Consider the following 18,860-nt stretch of genomic DNA (forward strand, 5'->3'; position numbering starts at 1 on the left):
AATTCTTCTGACCACACCAGTTACTGTCGCTGGTGCTGAAAGGAGCTTCAGCAGAATGAAACTGATCAAGAATATCCTGCGCTCAACCATGACAGATGACAGGCTTTCTGCGCTTGCAGTTATCTCAATCGAAAACAAGATTGCCAGATCTCTGGACTATGACGCATTGATTAACCAATTTCGGGGGAACAAGGCTCGAAAGAAGCGCTTTGCGTAAATACGGAATACATGTACACTGTTGGCCTATGTATACATAATATGAACCCTGTATATTGTATAAAATAAATACCGCATTTCAGTTTCTGCATTGTAAGGGGCCCCAGACATATGTTCAGAGGGGGCCACGTTCTTTGTTGCTACGGCCCTGCCCAGTTTTTAGCTCTCAGAGACTGTGCTAGTCCTTGGGGTTAGTAACATGACAGTGATTATTATGTTAACAAACTTGTGATTGTTCTGTTTTTTCTGCAGACAAAGAATTAATAGAATAATTGGAGTCCAAAGGACCTGTATAAAGAACGAAGAGAGTCTTCCTGAGCGAGGACACCATGTTCCCTCTCAGTCTGTACTGAGCACTGAGAACAACATGGCTGCTGAACTCTGCCCCCAGGAAGAGCTTTGAAATGTAAAGGGCATCTCAATCTCATAGATATGTTCCACAGTAGCTAAATTTCCCCCACGTCAGTGTCTTGCTTCTGCTGTGTCTGTAGAAATGACTGGGAGGTAATGGTGAGCTCCACACTGCATGCATGGAGTTCTTTTAGTTTAAGATTGTTTTATCCACACTGTTTCCTACCACAGACAATAACAAATTGGTGCAGCAACACCTATTTTAACGGCTAGTAGTCTTGTGCATGCTTCTGTGATATGTTCATTTTCCTTATTCTTTTGTTGTGTGAAACAAGCAACCTTTAATTATTCATGTATAATTATTATTTGTATTACAGCTGTGCCTGGAGATCCCAGCAGAGACCAGTGCATGGTGTACACATGGTAAGAGACAGTTGCTGCCTCAAAGACTTACAATCTAAAGAGACAAAAATGGACAAAGAGTGGGAGAAAATAAAATATTATGACCTCATCTTAAAGGTGGGAAACTGAGTCAAATGACTTGCCAGGGTCGCACAGGAAGTAGGGGTAGGGAGGGTAGGGTGACCAGTTAGCAAGTGTGAAAAATTGGGTGCACGGGGGAGGAAAGGGGGATAAATAGGCGCCTATATAAGACAAAGCCATGAATATCAGGACTGTCCCAGAGATGAAAGTAAGCCAGTATGTCTGGTGATAAAGTGGCTGCTGGTATGGGCCGGGACACAGCCGGCCGTACTGGCAGGGCTGCTGATGGGGTGTGAGGGTGCACAAAAGGGGCAGCTGCCCCGGGGCGGGGCAATTGAAAAGGGCTGCCTGAGGGAGTCTGCCCCCAGCCCCGCCCCTTCCATCCAAGCTCCCGCCCCTTCCGGAGGCCCAGAGGCCCCCCACACACACCTTGCCCAGGACCCCAGCCACCCCACATACCGGTAAGTCTTTTAAGTTACTTTGGACTGTGTTTGCTCAAGGTTGTTGTAATAAAAATAGTCTGAACGGTTAAATGAGTGAACAACATTCTGACACAATGTATCAAGATTGGCACATTGAAAGCAATTGATAGATTCAGCCTTACAACTGAGTAATATAAAAACTCTTACCACAAGACATCTGAAATATGCAGGACAATGTTTATTGACAGTGTTTTAGAACATTAGATTCACAAGAACACAAACCAAATTATCTGCTGCATTTGAAAAACAAAATGGGTACAGGCAAGTGTCATACAGCAGTGTCTCAATCTTTCCAGACTACTGTACCCCTTTCAGGAGTCTGATGTCTCACATAGCCAAAGTTTCACCTCACTTAAAAACTTACATAATCAGACATAAAAATACAAAAGTGTCACAGCACATTATTACTGAAAAATTGCTGACTATCTCATTTTTACATGATAAAAGAAATCAATTAGAAAATTGATTGAAAGAAATCAATTAGAAAATTTTTACATTTTCTCATTATAAAAGAAATCAATTGAATATAAATATTGTACTTACATATACATCCCTGGATGACATGGGGTTGGTCCTGCTTTGAGCAGGGGGTTGGACTAGATGACCTCCTCAGGTCCCTTCAAGCCCTGATAGTCTATGATTCTATGTCAGTGTATAGTCTGTAGAGCAGTATATAAACAAGTCATTGTCTCTATGAAATTTTAGTTTGTACTGACTTCACTAGTGCTGTTTATGTAGCCTGTTGTAAAACTAGGAAAATACCTAGATGAGTTGAAGTACCCCCTGGAGGACCTCTGTGTACCCCCAGGGATATGCAGATCTTTGGTTGAGAACCACTGCCATAAAAGTAGAACAGGAAGTAAGTTGAGATACTGTGTATCTACTATTTATACGTAGGTGCCTCATAAAATACAGTGAGCATCTGAGACAGATTATCGGCTAAAAAGACAGGCATTTTAACAGTCATGATAGTGATCTGAGTCAAGTGAGAAGAAGAGCATTACAGAAGTTGCTATTTCAAAAGGCAAAAGATCATTCTGATTTTCCGCTGAATATCTAGAGCTCCAGAAGTCTGTTTTCTAGAACAGCTATGAGTCCCAAGTTTATTTCAGATGTTGTGTGACACTGCCATTATGTTATATCAATCTCTGAGGACACATCACACCAAGACACAGTGCCATTAAATGAAGATGTAAATATTGTGGCATGCTGCAGCATCATACATCACGATTATGTTGTCCCAGAGGACAAAGACACATAGCATACAGATGGGGGAAAATAGTTTAGATTCTCCCACATTCTATGGTGCCATTGCACTGCTGTGATGATGCAAAGGGGCAGGGTCCAGACTTGAGAGCACAGTTCAGCATTCTGTATTTAAAATCTGTTTGCTGCCAGAAAAACCCGACCACATCACCCTTAGCTGCTATTTTGGCGAGAATGTTTGTGTTCCTCTGCACCAGAACTTACATTTAGTCAAGATCATTTCAGTGCCACCAGGAACAAAAAGAACAGGGAAAAAGTCAAATGTAAAAGGATGTTTGATAGCCTAGGACATTTCCCTCCCCTACAACCTTTTATTACAAACAATGGAGAGTAAAAAATAATAGACTAACCAGCTAAATAAAAATATTTGGCAGTATTCTTTTATATCTCCTTGCACCTTCTTCTCCCTAGGCCCTTCACCTTTAGCCTGCCCAGATCAAATACATACGGAGGATATGCACAGTGGAAAGTCTGTAGGCTGATCACAGCTTGCTAAGCTTTCCTTGACAGATGTGAAGTGGGGATAACACAGCTGTTAGGGGTGGTGACAGCTGACAAGTTCTCTCCCCTCTCACTCCAGAATATTACAAAGTTTGGTTTTCATACTTAATATTGTCATGCCAAGCTGTCAGTTTCTTACTTTTATACATATTGCTGTTAGAATGAAAATACGATCCCCCAAAGACAGGTGGAATGGACACCAGAGCTGTGGCACAATTCTACAAGAAGGTTATTCAACTTGTACAGTAACTGAGGTTCTTCGAGATGGTTGTCCCTGTGCGTGCTCCACTCTAGATGTCTTGGTGCCCCGCGCTTCCAGTCAAAGACTTTTGGTAGCAATGCCCCAGTTGGTCTAGCAACACTCTGAGCGGTAACCCCTGGCACACAGCCTATCATTACCCAGTTCCTTCTCTACCCCAGAGGATCGAGCTGAAACTCTGAAGCAGAGGGGAGGAGGGTTGGTAGTGGAGCACCCACAGGGACAACCATCTCAAAGAACAACAGTTACTGTACAAGGTGAGAAACCCTTTCTTCTTCTTCAAGGGCGCTCCACTTTAGGTAACTGAAGAGCAGTGACCCTTGGTGGAGAGGACGGGCTTTGCAGTTGATGTATGTACAGTGGAGAGCACTGACCGATAGTCCAAAATGAGCATCTGCAGCTGACTGCTGTTCCAGGGCATAATTTTTGGTAAAAGTATGGGGCGATGCCTAGGTAGCTTGTTTACAAATATCCGTGCTGGGTACATCTTTGAGAAAGGCTTTGAATGTGGACATAGCACTACTGGAGTGTGTGCCAAGTCTAGAAAGAGCTTGCAGATTGTAATTTTGGTAACATAAAGGGATACAATTAGAGATCCATTTAGAAAGTCTCTGTTTGGAAATGGTTTGGCTTCTTGATTGTTCTGTTGTGGATATGAATAGCCTACATGATTTTCTGAAAGTTTTTGTTCTCTATCTATAGAACGCCAGCATTCTGTGGACATCTAGTGTGTGAAGGGATGCCTCCCTGTTGTCGGTATGTGGCTTGGGAAAGAATACAGGTAAGTAAATGGGTTCGTTGAGATGGAAGAGGAAGGCAACTTTGGGTATGAATTTAGGGTGTGGGGATAGGATGACTTTGTCCTAGAGGAATATGGTATAAGGTGGGTGTGCCTTTATGGCTCCCAACTATCCCAACCTTCATGCTGATGTGATAGCTACTAGAAAGGTGACCTTCATGGATATGTATAGGAATGAGCAGGTTGCTAGTGGTTTAAAAGGGCACGGAGAACAAGGCTGAGGTCCCACATAGGAGTCAGGTCCCTTAATGTGGGGTAAGTGTCCTCTATACCCTTGAGAAAGCACTTAGTCAGTGGATACGTCAAAACAGTGACTCCTTGCACCTTTTTGTTAAAGGTGGTGACCGCTGATAAGTGTACTCTGAGTGAACTAGTCGAGAGGCCTGATTTTTTGAGTGTCAATATCTAATCAAGGATAGTGGGTAACAGGGCCGATTGTGGAGTGATCTGCTTGTCTAAGCACCAGGTGGAAAATCCTTTCCATTTGTGAGCATATATTTTGTGAGTGGAGAGAGGTCAGCTGTTTATTAGAATGTCTTGAACTTCCTTGGAACAGCATGTTTCATGTTCTGTCAGCCAGGTATTAATCAGGCCTTGAGACGAAGAGTTGAAATGTTGGGGTGACGGAGGATCCTGCATTCTGTGTCAGCAGATGAGGCAGGAGGGGAAGGATTTGTGGTGATCTGACAGCCATCTGGTCCAGGTACGGAAACCTGGGACTCTGGATTTGTCTTGTTTGATCTTTTATAGGACATGGCTTCACAGCGGGATTGAGTGGAAGGCGTATAGGAGCAGTCCCTCCCATTTGATTAGGAAGGCGTCTCCCAGAGATTTGTGTCCCAGTCCAGCATGGGAGCAGTATTGCAGGCATTTGGGATTGTGGGTCATGGCAAAGAGGTATGTTCAGGGGAACTCCATTGTTGGAATATAGTTTGCAGAATTCCTGGGTCCAGTTCCCACTCGTGCATCTGTGAGAAGTTTCTGCTGTGGTATTCTGGCTTCCAGGTAGGTAGGATGCCATGACATCTATGTTGTTGGAGGTACACCATTGCCAGAGGCGAACTGCTTCTGTGCAGAGCAGGTAAGTTTGGGCCCCTCCTTGGTGATTTATATAAAACATAGTCACTAAGTTGTCCATGAGAATCTGGATAGTTTTGATGTGAATCAGGGGGAGAAAGAGATGGCAGACGTTTCAAACTGCCTGGCGCGCTAGTAAATTTATGTGGAGATTTGACTTCTCTAGGGACTAGCAGCCCCGGATGGTGTGTCGGATAAGGGTGCCCCCCATCCTACCAGAGAGTAGTGATAGTGACTGACCGGGTTTCCCATAGGAAGGGAATGCCTGAGCAGACATTTGTTTGTTTTGTCCACCAGGTGAGTGAGTTTCACTCTGCTGGGCATTGTAAGCCATCTGTTGATCGAGTGTCTGTGAGGAATGTAGACAGTGCATAGCCAGGTTTGTACACATCTCATATGCAGCCTGGCATGTTTCACAACAGAAGTAGGAGCCGATATGTGCCCTAGAGGTTGTAGGCATGTTGTGGCAGACGTTTGTGGGCTGTGTCTTACTGTTGTAACCAGGTTTGTTAAAGCAAGAAACCATTGTTGGGGTAGCCATGCTGATGCCGTGGAACAATCGAGGTGTGCCCCTATAAAGTCCAGTTGTTGGGTTGGGTTCAGGGTGGTTTTGTGGAGATTGATTTGTAACCCTAGGTTGTAAATAGGGTTAGAGTGGTGTGAGTGGCGTGAACTGCCTCCTCGTATGTTGGTGCTTTCAGCAGGCAGTCGTCTAGGTCAGCATTTTTCAAACTTTGGATCAGAACTCAGTACTGAATTGTGGCATGTCAGGCATTGGATCTCTCTGGTCAGCACCTTTGATTGGGACATTAAAAGTCCTGTCAGCAGTGCTGCCCAGCTAAGGCAGACTAGTACCTACTTGTTTCAACACTGCACTGCACCCCAGAAGCAGCCAGCAGCAGGTCCAGCTTCTAGGCAGGGGGGCCATGGGGCTCCACGTGCTGCCTCTGCCCTGAGCACCAGCTCTGCACTTGTGGGGGAGAGAGGTGCCTGCAGGCGAGAGTCACACGCCTCTGCCTAGGAGCCGGATCTGCTGCTGGCCACTTCCAAGGCAGAGCGCGGTCTGTGGTGTGAGGACAGGCGGGAAGCCTGCCTCTGCACCCTGGCTGCGCTGCTAACTGGGAGTAGCCGGAGGTAAGTCCAGTGCCCCAATCCAGTGCCCCAGTGCTGAGCCATGCTCAAACCTGGAACCCCTTCCTGCATCCCAAATGCTCATCTCTGGCCCCACCCCAGAGCCTACACCCTCAGCCCAGAGGCATGACCCCCTCCTGCATCCCAACTCCCTGCCCCAGCCCACACCCTGAACCCCTCATTCCTGACCCCACCCCACAGCCCTCACCTCTGCACCCCAACCCTCTCCCCCAGCCCTGAGCCCCTCCCACACCCCAAACCCCTCACCCCCAACTCCGTTGGGTGGCGGGCATCAACAATTTTCTTCAATTGGGTCCCCAGAAAAAAAGTTTGAAAACCACTGGTCTAGGTAAGGGAATATGGTCACACCCTGCTTGCAAAGATGTGCTGCTGCAACTTGGAGCTGTGGGGATGCTGAAGGGAAGTACCTTGTATTGATAGTGTAGGTTGCCCAGAGTGAATTGTAGGAACCTCCTGTGTGCCGGGTGGATAGTGACATGAAAGTAAGTGTCCTGTAGGTTGAGGGCCCAAAGCCAATCTCCTTTCTCCAATGCCGAAATTATGGTTGCTAGCGTTACCATCTTGAAGCGCTGTGTTCTCAAGAACTTGTTCAGTTTGTGCAAGTCCAGAATGGGTGTCCATCAGCCTGTTTTCTTTGGAGTGAGGAAGTAATGTGAGTAAAACTCCGAACCCCTGTGCTGAACTGGTACGGGTTCCACAGCACCTAATTGCAGGAGATGGTTTATTTCATGCTGTTACCACTACTTGTAAGATGGGTCCCTGAAGGGGGGTGGGTAGGTGGGATAGAAACAAAGGGGACTGAATAGCCCATCTATCTAATTTCTAGAACTCACTTGTCTGAGATGATGGTTCTTCAGACTGGGTAAAAAGGTGTAAGGCGGTCCACAAATGGGCTGGAAATTAGAGGTGACTCTGGAATTGGAGAAGGTGGGGTTCTCGTGTCCTCGACCAACACTTGAAAACATTTGCCTGGAAGTGGATGCCTGAGACGTAGACAACAGCTCCTGTGTTTGATGGTGTCTCATCTGGTGCTGCTTGCGGCATTGGTCATAATGTCCTCAAGGCAGGGTGTATGAGGCAGGGCGGAATTTGTTGTTTATAGAATCTGCCCTGTTTCTTTTTGTTCGCAGGGACGTAGATTCTGAGTGTCTTTAATATCATACAGGAGTCACTCAGGGTGTGTAAGGAGACGTCTGTGCTCTTTGAAAACAATTTTAGCCCCTTGAAAGGTAAGTCCTCTACAGTCATCTGAACTTTCCTGGGGAAGCCAGAGAGATGGCACCATGAAGCTCTCCACATGATAACGGATGTGGCGCTGGAGCAGGCTGCTGTGTCAGCAGAATCCAGAGAAGCCTGCAGGGCTGTTAAGGAAACCTTCAGCTATATCAGCTTTATATTGTTCTTTTTTGTCAGCTGGAATGTGCTCAATAAAAGATGACATCTGAGGGAAAATGTTGTGTGTGTACTTGGCCCGTAACGCAGAATAGTTTGCTATGTAAAACTGGAGGGTTGCTGATGAATAGGCTTTCCTGTCAAAGAGGTCTAGACATTTCCAGTCTTTATCATAGGGGGTGGGTTTGGTCTGATATTGCTTCCCTGTTTGATTAACTGCCTCTACCACCAATGAGTTTGGGGTAGGATGGGTAAGCAAAAACTCAGCTCCCTTAGCTGGCACACAGTACTTCTTGTCAGATCTTTTACAAGAAGGTGGAGCTGTGGCTGGGGTCTGCCATGCAGTTTTTGCTGGGTCCATAATGGCAGCATTAATGGGTAGTGCTAACTTGGCTGACGGAGAAGCTTGTAGTATCTGTCAACTTATGTTGAGTCTCTGGTACCTCAGCCAGTAAGATGTCTAATGAATCAGCTGCTCTTTTAAACAAATCCTGAAAAGATTTGAAGTCATCTCCCAATGTGGGGCGAGGTGGCATTATTGTTTCATATGGAGATGAAGACAAGATGTGGATAGGTGGGAGGGTATCACCCTCTGGTCTGTGCAGAGATTCTTTAGCTTCCTCCTTAAGCAGTTTGGGGAAGCTAGAGCAGATGGCAGAGGCGATCGCTTCATCTTGGACCTGGGTGGATTGGAGAGCTGGATGTTCTAGGCTCTGTATAATGCCCAGGCATCCCAGTATGCCCACTGCGGTGGGAGGATTATGGGAGGGGGCACCCATTGTGGGGGTTGCAGCCTATGCCCAGCAGCTGCAAGGGTCCAGGTTTGGGAGAGGAGTGGCGAGGGCTGCCCCTTCCTGTCTCCACTTCCTCCTATTCATCACTGGAGAGAGGAGGGGCCGAGCCAGCAGGTGTAATGAAAAAGCTTGGCCCTGACCTGGCTGGGGTGCCATTGGTGCTGAAACACAGAGTTCCCAGGATAGAAGTAATGAGGAGGTCCGCCTGGCTGACAAACTGTGACGGCACCAGGAGGCTTGGTACCAGCCGCAGAGGCAAGCTCAGGCTGGGAACCAGAGGAAGCGTTGTCGGTGCCGTAGATTTGCCATATTGTATTGGTGCAGCAGATGGCAGCATAGTGCTATTCTGTGCCTGAGGTTTGTTCAGCTCCCTTGGTGCCCAGCTAGGAGGCATAGTTTTGCTCCTATGAGAGATAGATTGCACACAGGGCTGGCGCTTCCATTGAGGCGAACTAGGCAATCGCCTAGGGCACCAGGATTTTCGGAGGGCAGCATTTTTCGGGGGGGGCAGCAGGCAGCTCCAGTGGACCTGCCGCAGTCGTGCCTGCGGAGGGTACGTTGGTCTGTGGCTCCAGCTGCCGCAGGCATGCCTGCGGATGGTCCGCTGGTCCCGTGCGGCTCCAGTGGACCTCCCGCAGGCACGGGTGTGGCAGCTCCACCGGAGCTGCGGACCAACAGACCCTCCGCAGAAATGGCTGTGGTAGCTCCACCAGAGCCGCGGGAGCGGCGCGCAGGGCGGCAAAATGGCCGTGCGCTTAGAGTGCGAAAAACTCTAGCGCCGGTCCTGATTGCACGGAGTCTTTTGCTGCTTGGGACATCTCAGTACCAGATGGTCCCGGTGCCTCACAGTCTGGTGCTCTTGGTGCCGTTGGTAGTGGGGCAGTTTTTGTGGTCAGAGATCGTTTTTTAGGAGGCGAATCACAGTGTGGCGATGAGTGAGATCGCTTTTTTGTGGCTGTTTTAGGACCAGGATCCTTAGTAGCCATTTTTGAAGACGACCCCATATCTGAGGCAGCTGCAGGTGAGAACTGGCGAGGAGGTGTCCTGGACTCGAGGTTGGAGGCAGGTCGGAGGGAACTCCCCATTATTAAGCGTTTTAGTTGGAGGTCCCTAGCCTTCCTTGTCCTCGTTGTCAGTTTCTTGCAGTGGGGACACTTTGGGAATGTGTCTCTCCCCCAGGCAATGGACACACTGTGCATGGCCATCTGTCACTGGTATTGAAAGTCTGCAGGTGAGACAGCACTTGAAACCTGAAGAGTCAGGCATGTCTGAGAGGCTAAACTGAATAGATAATGTGAAAAATCCCCATCTAATGCCTCTTCGATTATTGCCCGCCTGAGGCTGAACAAACAAGGTGCGAGTACTAACTTTGGGGTGAGTGAGTTTGTTTGGATGTTTGTGTTTTTCTCTCTTTTTCAGGTTATTTCAGTTATTTTCAGTTTCTAGGTCAGTTGGGATTGTGTGTCTGGGGACTGTTTGAGCCTTTGTTTCCTGGATCAGTCTTTGATCATTTTTGATCAGTCACAATCAGCCTTGTGATCACCCTAGCCCTATGTGATTAATGAGGAGGTAGGGCTGACCTAGGAGAGAAGGCCTTAAAAGCCAGAGGCTAAGTGACCAAGGGGAGCTAGCAAACAGGGGACTGCAAAGAGGGGAGTTTGAGATGGAGTTTGGGAAGGAGACGTAATATAATCGCTATGGTTAGGAAGGGCCGCATCACCAGAGCCAACGCTATTTCTGTCTCCTCCACCTGCGCCTTTGACTCCCTCAGGGAACTGATCGGCAGAATCCCCTGGGAGGCTAATATGAAGGGGAAAGGAGTCCAGGAGATCTGGCTGTATTTTAAAGAAACCTTATTGAAGGCACAGGAACTAACCATCCCGATGTGCAGAAAGAATAGCAAATATGGGAGGCGACCAGCTTGGCTTACCAGAGAAATCTTCAGTGAACTTAAAACACAAAAAGGAAGCTTACAAGAAGTGGAAACTTGGACAGATGACTAGGGAGGAGTATAAAAATATTGCTCGAACATGCAGGGGTGTAATCAGGAAGGCCAAAGTGCAACTGGAGTTGCAGCTAGCAGGGGGTGCGAAGGGTAACAAGAAGGGTTTCTACAGATATGTTAGCAAAAAGATGGTCAGGGAAAGTATGGGACTCTTACTGAATAGGGGAGGCAACCTAGTGACAGATGATGTGGAAAAAGCTGAAGCACTCAATGCTTTTATTGCCTCGGACTTCACAGACAAGGTCAGCTCCCAGACTGCTGCACTGGACAGTACAGTAGGGGGAGGAGGTGAGCAGCCCTCAGTGGTGAAAGAACAAGTTAAGGACTATTTAGAAAAGCCGGAGGTGCACAAGTCCATGGGGCCAGATGCATCCGAGGGTGTTGAGGGAGTTGGCTGATGTGACTGCAGATCCATTGGCCATTATTTTTTAAAACTTGTGGTGATTTGGAGAGGGCCTGGATGATTGGAAAAAGGCAAATATAGTGACCATCTTTAAAAAAGAGAAGAAGGGGAATCCAGGGAACTATAGATTGGTTAGTCTTACCTCAGTCCCCAGAGAAATCAAGGAGCAAGTCCTCAAGGAATCCATCTTGAAGCACTTGGAGGAGAGGAAGGTGATCAGGAACAGTCAACATGGATTCACCAAGGGAAGAGGTAGATACGCTGGAGGGTAGGAATAGGGTCTAGACTAACTTAGACAAATTGGAGGATTGAGCCAAATGAAATCTGATGAAGTTCAACAAGGACAAGAGCAGAGTTGTACACTTAGGATGGAAGAATCCCATGCACTGCTACAGGCTGGGGAGCAACTGGGTTAGTGACAGTTCTGCAGAAAAGGATCTGGGGATTACAGTGGATGAGAAGCTGGCTATGAGTCAACAGTGTGCCCTTGTTGCCAAGAAGGCTAACGGCATATTGGGCTGCATTAGTAGAAGCCCTGCCAGCAGATTGAGGAAAGTGATTATTCCCCTGTATACAGCAATGGTGAGGCCACATCTGGAGTACTGCATCCAGTTTTCAGCAGGATGCAGTTTTGAGACCCCCACTACAGAAAGGATGTGTACAAATTGAAGAGAGTCCAGCAGAGGACAACAAAAATGATTAGGTGGCTGGAGTACATGACTTATGAGGAGAGGCTGAGGGAACGGGCTTATTTAGTCTGCAGAAGAGAAGAGTGAGGGAGGATTTGATTGCAGCCTTCAACTACCTGAAAGGGGGGTTCCAAAGAGGATGGAGCTGGGCTGTTCTCAGTGGTGGCAAATGACAGAACAAGGAGTAATAGTCTCAAGTTGCAGTGGGGGGCAGTCTAGGTTGGATATTAGGAAAAACTATTTCACTAGGAGAGTGGTGAAGCACTGGAATGGATTACCTAGGGAGGTGGTGGAATCTCCATCCTTTGAGGTTCTTAAGGCATTTCCCACTCACAGGCGGCCAGTCGGGGTGCGGGACAGGGAGAGAGACTATCCAGTGTGAAAGGTGCCTGCTGCTGGAGGAGGTGGCTAGGCTGAGGAGCATCTGTGCCCATGAGGAATTCCTTGAGAATATTCATATGGAAATATCCAAGCCTGAGGAAGCTATGCAGCTACAGAGAACTGCTGTCACACCACCAGGGGAGGAGGACACAACTTTATCAAAGGGAGGACACTGGCTGCTGGTTATTTCTGGCAGCAGGCAGTGCTCCATCTCTACTCCCAACCCACTCAGCAGAGCGATGGAAAACTCATATGCTGCCCTGGCAACAAGCAATAAGGAATCACCCCCCAAGTGGATGATCTCAGCCACCACTCCCAAGAGGAAATATAGGGTAGTGGTGGTTGGTGACTCTCTTTGAGGGGGACTGAGGAACCCATCTGTCACCCTGACATGGCATCCTGGGAGGTATGCTGCCTGCCAGGGGCCCGTATCCGAGACATTATGGAGGGATTGTCAAGGATCATCCAGCCCTCTGACTACCCCATGCTACTCATCCATGTGGGCACTAATAACACTGTGAAGTATGACTCTCAGCAGATCAGAAGTGACTACAGGGCTCTGGGAGTAAGTTTGAAGGAGTTGGGAGTGCAGATGGTGTTCTCTATGATCCTTCCAATCAAGAGTAGGGGCTCAAGCAGATACAGATGCATCCTGGAGGTGAATGCGTGGCTGCAAAGATGGTGTCACCAAGAAGGCTTCAGCTTCCTTGACCACGGGGCGTTCCAAGAAGAAAGACTCCTAAGCAGAGATGGGATCCACCTATTGAGGAAGGAGAAGAGCATATTTGGATACAGACTGGCTAACCAAGAGAGGAGGGCTCTAAACTAGGTTTGAAGGGGCAGGTGACCAAAGTCCACAGGTAAGTAAAAAACATAGAGACATGGGAGAAGGGTCGGAATCTGGGGGGAGCATGGGCTGCTATAGCAAGGATAAAGGAGAGACAAGACAGAACTGGGCAGGGGGGATCTGGGGGCAGGAATCAAATCAGTATCTCAGATGTCTGTATACTAATGCCAGAAGTATGGGGAATAAGCAGGAAGAACTCAAAATGCTAGTAAATAAACACAAGTATGACATAGTGGGCATCACAGACACTTGGTGGGATAATACGCATGACTGGAATATTGGTATAGAAGGGTAGAGCTTGCTCAGGAAAGACAGGGAAAAAGGGAGGAGGTGTTGCTTTATGTATTAAAATGTATACACTTGGACTGAGGTTGAGTTGCAAATAGGAGACAGGCTTGTTGAAAGTCTCTGGGTAAGGAAAAAGAGTAAAAAACATGGGTAAAAAACAATTATCTTTGAAAAGTCATGGAAGATGGGAGAGATTCCAGAGGACTGGAAAAGGGAATTAAAGTGCCCATCTATAAAAAGGGGAATAAGGACAACCTGGGGAATTACAAACCAGTAAGCTTATCTTCAGTGCCCAGAAAGATAATGGAGCAAGTAATTAAGCAATCAAGTTGCAAATATCTAGAAGATAATAAGGTAATAAGTAACAGTCAGCATGGATTTGTCGAGAACGTATCGTGTCAAACCAACCTGATAGCTTTCTTTGACAGGGTAACGCCTTGTGGATGGGGGGAAGCTGCAGAGGTGGTATAACTTGACTTTAGTAAGGCTTTTGATACTGTCTCACATGACTGTCTCATGAACAAACTACAGAAATACAACCTAAATGGAACTACTCTAAGACGGGTGCAAAACTGGTTGGAAAACCATTCACAGAGAGTAGTCATCAGTGATTCACAGTCATGCTGGAAGGGCATAATGAGTGGGGTCCTGCAGGGATCAGTTCAGTTCTATTCAATATCTTCATCAATGATTTAGATAATGGTATAGAGAGTACACTTATAAAGTTTGCAGACAATAATAAACTGGGAGGGGTGGAAGTCCTTTGGAGGACAGGATTAAAATTCAAAATGATCTGGACAAACTGGTGAAATGCTCTGATGTAAATACGATGAAATTCAATAAGGGCAAATGCAAAGTACTCCACTTAGGAAGAAACAATCAGTTGCACACATACAAAATGGGAAATGGCTGCCGAGAAAGGAGTACTACGGAAAGGGATCTGGGGGTCATCGTGGATAACAAGCTAAATATGGTGTAAAAAAAAAGCGACACATTTTTGGGATGTATTAGAGGATGTGTTGGTATTAACAAGATACAGAAGTAATTCTTCATCTCTGTTCACGCTGATAGGCCTCAAGCTGGCTGGGAGTATTGCATCCAGTTCTGGGCGCTACATTTCAGAGGAAAGATTGTGGACAAACTGGAAGAAGTCCAGAGGAAAAGCAACAAAAAATGAATTAAAGGTCTAGGAAATAGTGTACCTATGAGGAAGATTGAAAAAATGGGTTTGTTTAGTCTGGGAAAAGCAGAAGACTGAGAAGGGGACTATGATAACAATTTTCAAGTATTTATTAAAAGGTTCTTACAAGGGGAGGGATGAAAAATTTTCTTCTTAACCTCTGAGGATAGACAAGAAGCATGGGCCTTAATTGCGAGGTAAGGGAAGAGTTTAGGCTGACATTAGGGATAAGACTTACTGTCAAGGTGTGTTAATGCATTTGGATTAAATTGTCTCGGTGGGAGGTTGTGGACATCTCCATCATTGGGTGATTTTAAGAGCAGGCTAGACAAACACCTGTTCAGGAATGTCTATATATACTTAGTCCTACCATGGAGTGCAAGGACTTACTATGATGACCTCTTTCGGTCCCTTCCACATCCTATGTTCTATGTAATTAAAGATCTTAATACTTAAAGTGCAAGTGAAACAACTGTTCTAAAAGTATATGAAAAAAATGATGTATTCTTGGGGGACTCAACTCATGTAATAGTTAATCAAAAGTGCTGTTTCAAAAATCTCTAAGCATCCTTCATTACTGTGTGAATCAAATACGGATACTTATCTAGGAGTTGGTAAATTGAGATGATTACCTGGATGGATCAATCCCTCTGTGGTAATTAGCATAGATGGTCCAAACCTCAAAGGAAGAGTATCAATTTAAAAATTGATTGCAGATCTGCTCCAGTTTAAATATTGGACGTAGAGGCTAAATCTAAAAGAGTTATTCTGTTAAAGGTTGATAGATAGAAAAGCTACGTGAGGTTAATATCTTTATTGGGTCCAACTTCTGTTGGTGTGAAAGAGACAAGCTTTTGACAGAGCTCTTCTTCAGGTCTGGAAATGTTATTTCAGAGCTCTGATCTAACACTACGAGTTGTAGGCCAAATTTAGCAGCGTTAGCATCAATTAACCCTGCCCCTGTTCACACAACAAGCCCATTTTGTCGACTAAAGGGGCTTCATTAATAATCAATATCATGTACTCTCCTCCGACGACGAGGTGGTAGCACTGAAATCGGACATTGCTGTGTTTCGAATTTATGCTTTAGTGTGGATTGCATATTCGTACGATATTGCCCTCCAGGTGTTATCCCCACAGTGCACCATATGACCCATTCTGACATGCAATCTGGAACTCGGTGTCACTGCCAGGTAGACAGGTGAAATAAGCCCGTGAACTCTCTGAATTTCATTTTCTGTTTGCCCAGTGTGGAGTGCTGATCAAGCACAGTGTACCATGCAGTCCCGGAATTGAAAAAAGAGCTTCAGCATGGACCTTTATTGGGCAATACTGGGAGCTGATTCGCCTGATTATGGGAGATGAATCCATTGCTATCAGATACTCCGTTCCAAAGACGGGAATGCCTAAATATTGAAAAGAATTCTCCAGTGCCATTGCATGGACAGATGGCCGAACAGGGACTCAACCGTTGCTCAGCGCGTGAAACTTAAGGAGCTGAGACAATGTTGTTACCAGAAAGCACAAGAATCAATGATGCTGCGGGTAACGAGCCCCAGACATGCCTATCTTCTACGTGAACTGCAGGCCAATTCTAGGGGGGGCCCAACCCCTACCCCACCCCTGTCCATGGACTCTGATGATGAGGTACTCTCAGTCGCCATGCCTGAGGATTTTGCGGACAGGGAGGAGGAGGAGGTGGAGATGGCTGAGGAGAGCACACAGCACACTGTTTTCCCTGACAGCCAGGATCTTTTTCTCACTCTGACTGAAATACCCTTCCAACCCTCCCAAGGCGGAATCCCAGACCATGAAGCCGTAGAAGGGACCTCTGGTGAGTATGCCTTTGTAAATATAAAACATGGTTTAAAAACAGGTGTTTTTTAATGATTATTTTGCCCTGAGGACTTGGGATGCATTTGTGGCTAGTACAGCTAATGGAAAAGTCTGTTAACATGTCTGGGGATGGAGCAGAAATCCTCCAGGGACATCTCCATGAAACTCTCCTGGAGTCTGCAGAAGGTTTCTGGGGAGCGCTGCCTTACTCTGTCCTCCATGGTAGGACACTTTACCATGCCATGCTAGTAGCAAGTAATCTGGTATCATTGCATGACAAAGCCTGGCAGCGTACGGTTCCAGTGTTTGCTGGCATTCAAGCAACATCTGTTCTTTATCTCCTCAGGAGAGTGATATCGTTCATGGTAACCTGGTTGAAATACGGGAATTTAATTAAGGGGACATTCATAGATGGCTGTTCCTACTGGGCTGTTTGCCTGTGGCTGAAAAGAAATCCTCTCTGCAGTTAGCCAAGCGGTGGGAGGGGGAGGCATTGGCACTGAGCTGTTCACATGTGGCTACGAGGGATCTTCCCTAATACCAGCCACACGGTTGGAGAAGGGTTAAAGCGATCACCACAGAGAAAAGGATGGGGAGGGCTTCATGCTGAGCTCTTCACGTTTGGCTAGCAGGAATCTTCCCTGATACCAGCCACGCAGTGCAGTGGGGGGAGAGTTAATGCGGTCATCCCAGAGAAAAGGATGAGGGGGTGTTAGTTTGGTTTCTGCTGCTGCATGTTAACATGAAAACTGCAGCCCTAAATGGACAACTCAACGGGGTTTGCTTGATATGGGAAAGGAGGGCGCTGCTGTTATGAAGGTTGCAGAAGCTGAAAGACTATGGCTTACCATGGCTGCCTGCAAGCCAAATTCTGTTGACCGGCATTTTTGATCTCTAATACCAAAGCTGCAGGCACTCAATATAAGATGCAAAAAATGATCTTGTACCAAATCCACATATGCTATGTAATGTGAATAGTTTTGTTCACCATGAGAGTATACCCATTGTTCTGTAAAATGTATCTTTTTAAATACTTCTCTCCCTTTTTTAACTCCCGCAGCTGCAAACATTTCAAGCCTCCTCCTCTGTCCCAAAGGCTATCTCAGATAAGGCGGTGAAAAAAACGTACGCAAGATGAAATCTCTGAGCTCATGCAGGCGTCCCGCACTGAAAGAGCTCAGCAGAAAGTGTGGAGGGACACAACAGCACAGGACAGGAAAGCAGCCAGTGAACGTGACAAGAGGTAGCATCAGGAAGATAAGAGGAGACAGGATGCAACGCTGGGGCTACTGCGGGAACAAAAGGACAGGATCCGGTGTCTGGTGGAGGTTCAGGAATGTCAGCCGGAGAGACTGCTGCTGCAGGCCCTGTTTAACCACTCTCCCTCCTCCCCAAGTTCCATAGCCGCCTCCTCACCCAGATGCCCAAGAACGTGGGCGTGGGGAGAGGAGGAGGGAAGCTCCAGGCACCCAACCACTCCACCCCAGTGGACAGAAGGCTGTCATTCAACAAGTATTGAAGTGGCCTTTTCCTTCCCTCCTCCCATCCTCCCACACCCCACCCAGGCTACCTTGGGAGTTTTCTTCCTATTTTTATAATCAAGTAATAAAGAATAAATGGCTTTTAAATGATAGTGACTTCATTTCCAAGCTGTGATTGAAGGGTGGAGGGTAGCTGGCTTACAGGGAATTAGAGTCAACCAAGGGGGCGGGTTTTCATCAAGGAGAAACAAATAGAACTGTCACACGGTACCCTGACCAGTCATGAAACTGGTTTTCAAAGCTTTTCTCTGATGTGCAGCGCTTCCTGGTGTGCTCTTCTAATCACCCTGGTGTCTGGCTGCGTGTAATCAGCGGGCAGATAATTTGCCTCAACCTCCTATCCCACCATAAATGTCTCCCTCTTACTCTTACAGAGATTATGGAGTACACAGCAAGCAGCAATAACAATGGAGATATTGGCTTCGCTGAGGTCTGAGTGAGTCAGTAAACTGCGCCAGCAACCCTTCAAATGTCCAAATGCACACACTACCACCATTCTGTGCTTGCTCAGCCTATAGTTGAACAGCTCCTTACTACTGTCCAGGGTGCCTGTGTATGGCTTCATGAGCCAGGGTATTAAGGGGTAGGCTGGGTCCCCAAGGATAACTATAGGCATTTCAACATCCCCAAGAGTTATTTTCTGGTCTGGGAAGTAAATTCCTTCCTCCAGCCATTTAAACAGACCAGAGCTCCTGAAGACGCAAGCGTCATGAACCTTTCTCTGCCATTCCATGTTGATGTTGGTGAAAGGTCCCTTGTGATCCACCAGTGCTTGCAGCACCATTGAAAAGTAGCCCCTGCAGTTTATGTATTGGCTGCCTTAGTGGTCCAGTACCAAGATAGGGATATGGGTTCTGTCTGTTGCCCCACCACAGTTAGAGAATCCCATTGCAGAAAAGCCATCTACTATGACCTGCA

General features: G+C 46.8%; 1 long non-coding RNA gene across 1 annotated transcript; it reads left to right on the plus strand.

Annotated features, from left to right (window-relative positions):
- The first annotated feature begins 1,289 nt into the window (after positions 1–1,289).
- LOC116833562 (uncharacterized) lies at positions 1,290–8,014 on the plus strand. Its single transcript, XR_004375719.2, has 3 exons — positions 1,290–1,511; positions 4,261–4,339; positions 7,717–8,014. It is a non-coding gene; the product is annotated as an uncharacterized LOC116833562 (long non-coding RNA).
- The last annotated feature ends 10,846 nt before the right edge of the window (positions 8,015–18,860 follow it).

This window comes from Chelonoidis abingdonii, chromosome 1 (genome assembly GCF_003597395.2).
Source record: "Chelonoidis abingdonii isolate Lonesome George chromosome 1, CheloAbing_2.0, whole genome shotgun sequence".
NCBI lineage: Eukaryota > Metazoa > Chordata > Testudines > Testudinidae > Chelonoidis > Chelonoidis abingdonii.